Genomic DNA, 3,331 nt, shown 5'->3' with positions numbered 1-3,331 from the left:
AACTCTTACTCTTTGATCCAGTAACACTATCCTGGCTGTTCCACAAACAAGATACTCCATCTCTTGGCTTCTGGCATTTTCTCTGGTGATTACCCATTCCTGGAATGTTCTTCCTCTTCAGTTTTTCCTATTGACCTCCTTGGCTTCCTTTAAATCACAACTAAAATCCCATGTTTTACTGCAAGCCTTCCCCAACCCCTCTTAATTTTATGACCTTTTTCTCTTAATTATTTTTTATTCATCCTGGATATAGCTTGCTATATACATATATGTTTGTTTGCATGTTGTCTCCTCTGTTTGATTATAAGCTCCTTTTGGGCAAGGACTGTCTTTTGCCTCTTTTTGTATCCCCAATGAGTGGCACATTGCAGGTGCTTAATAAATGTTTATGGATTGGTTGAATGACTTGTCTTCCCTGGGAATCAATTTCTTCATCTGTAAAATAAGGGGACTGAACTTGATGATTTCCAACATTTATTGTAAGCTCTGACTTTCTATGACATTGTGACCCACTCAGGAGATTGTGGAGTTGTTTGGTGAGCATAGAGAAGAGTTGAGTGTTTTTCTGGGAAAATTCATTCCAAGGATTTTTTCCCTGCAAATTTTTCTAATAACCAGAAACCTTGGGTTCCATTCTCTTTTTCTCTAACAATGTTGAATAAACACTGAAGGAGTTTTTTGGGTATAGATTAGTCTTCCCAGAGTCTAATTATATTCTCTCCCTTCCCCTATTTCTCAAAAAGTGAACATAGGGACCCAGGTTTGCAGCATTGAGATAGATCTGGGACCACCAAAGGGTACGGAAGTATAGGAGGCCCTTGAAGGCCTCCTTAAATAGCCTGTGGATTGCCCTTTCTTCTATCTCAGAAGGTTTTCACTTAATATTATATCTAGTAGGGATAGCGGATATTATCTCCTTTTTACATATGAGGAAACTGAGGCTCAAGTGGCCTCAGGATAAGTGAAATGTTACTATCAGACCATCTCATAGATTTGGAACTTGGCTAAGAAGCAAGAAAGAAGCAAAGGAAAAAACAAAAACAAAAGCACTGACAGATGCACTAAAGCTAATTTACTTTATTCCCAGAAGAGTTCCTGAGGCCCTTACTCAGAGCCAATTTACCCTGATGTACAAATCTAGCATACTTAGAAAGTATACTTTATCTGGTGTCTAATGATCTGGCTTTGAATCATGGTTCTCCTGCCTACTACCTGTGTGATCTTAGACAAGTCACTTCAACTCACTCAGTGCCAGTTCATTTGTAACAGGAAATGGTTGGACTTGACCTCTAAAATTCCCATTGAGGAATGGGGCCTCACCCCCTCCCAATGCCAGTTCTAATCTATGATCCTATAATCTCGTTTCCCAGCCTATGGTATAATGTAAGTCTCAAATAGAAAGGGACTTGGGTGTTTAGAAGGAATTGCTAGATATTAGCTCATTGACAACAATAGTAACTGCCAGTCTGAAAATAAAGGAAATGAAAGAAAAAAAATGAAGTAAACAAAAGACCTGGTAGTCCTAGGGGCTATTACTGTATTATGGCATAGGACAATAAAGAACATTCAGAATGATGACTCTGAATTGCCAATAAAAGGTTAAATTATGTTCATTATCCTCTGATTTAAAAGGAAGGAAAATAGAATTTTTTCTATTAAAATGACTAAAATAAAAGAACATCTAAATCTTTCAGCAAAACAGTACAAATGAAGTATGTACACGTTTCTGGCAAATGAAGTTCCATGAATTTATTTTACAAAACCTGAACTGGGCCCTCACTGCTGCCAGCTCTCTTTATCAACTCACTCTCCTACTCTTCACAGATTCCTCCAAACATATTCATCCCTCCCCAAGGGGGCTCTTCACCCTCATATCCTCTCATCTGAGAACATTGCTTCATACTTTACAGGAAATATTGATGTCATTCGCACTGAGCTCCCTCTTCTCCCCTCTTCCTCAGGTCATATTACTCAGATACCTTCTCCCATTATCTCCTCATTCACCCCTATCTACTCACATGAAGAGATAGCATACTCCTTACCAAGGAAAAATTCTTTATCTACAAAAGAGATCCCATTCCATCCTCTTTCCTTTAATAGATTACCCCACCACCACCACTTATTGCTCCCATGCTATAATTTATTTTCATCCTCCCTGCCTATTGGCTCTTTCTTTACAGCCTATAAACATGCCCAAGTCTCCCTTATTGTCAAAAAAATCCTCACTTGATCCTTCCATCCCTGATAATTATCATCCTATATCTCTTCTGCCCTTTGTGGTTTAACTCTTTGAGAAGACCATCTACAAAAGTTGTCTCTGCTTTCTCTCCTCTTACTCTCTTCTTAACTCTCTACAATTTAACTTCTGGCCTCATCATTCAACACAAACTGCTCTTTCCAATGATGCCAATGATCTCTTAGTTGCCAAATCCAATGGTCTTTTTTCAATCCTCATTCTTCTTGACCTCTCTCCAGCCTTTGACACCCTTGATCACCCTCTTAGCCTTGATATTCTCTTGTGTCTAGGGTTTGGGGACATCATTGTCTTCTGGTTCTTCTCCTACATTTCTCTGTGCTCCTTCTAAGTCCCCTTTGCTGGATCTTCATCTAGGTCATGCTCTCAAATGGTAGGTGTCCCTTAAGGTTCTGTCCTGGGTCCCCTTCTCTTCTCACTTTATACTACTTTGCTTGGTGATTTCATCAGCTCCCATGGTTTTAATTACTGTCTCTATGCTGATTATTTTCAAATCTACCCATCCTGCCCAAACTCTCTGCTGACCTCCAGACTCACATTTCCAACTATCTTTAAGATATCTTACGCTGGATATCCATCCAGCAGACATCTTAAACTCAGTATGTCGAAAACAGAAACCATTATCTTTACCCCTAACCCCATCCCCAATTTCCCCTGTTACTGTAGAGGGTAACATCATCTTCCTAGTAACTCAGGCTCACAATGTAGGAGTGATCCTGGGTTCCCCACTATGTCACCACCCCATCACCCTCACACATATCTAAGCTTGCCAAGGCCTGCTGATTTCCCCTTTGCAATATACCTCCTTCTCTCCACTGACCCTGCCACCGCTCTGGTGCAGGCCCTTATCACCTCACACCTGGACTATTACAATAGCCTGCAGGGAGGGTCTGCCTTCCTCAAGTCTTCCCCCGCCAATCTAGCCTCCATTTAGTTGCCAAAGTGGTTTTCCTAAAGCACAGGTTTGATCATGTCACTCCCCTACCCAATAAACCCCAGTGGCTCCCTATTGTCTCCAGGAACAAATATAAAATCTTCTGTTTAGTTTTCCAAGCCTTTCATAATACCGCCGCGCTG

Source organism: Dromiciops gliroides, chromosome 2 (genome assembly GCF_019393635.1).
Source record: "Dromiciops gliroides isolate mDroGli1 chromosome 2, mDroGli1.pri, whole genome shotgun sequence".
Taxonomy (NCBI): domain Eukaryota; kingdom Metazoa; phylum Chordata; class Mammalia; order Microbiotheria; family Microbiotheriidae; genus Dromiciops; species Dromiciops gliroides.
Note: the sequence above shows the minus strand (reverse complement) of the source record.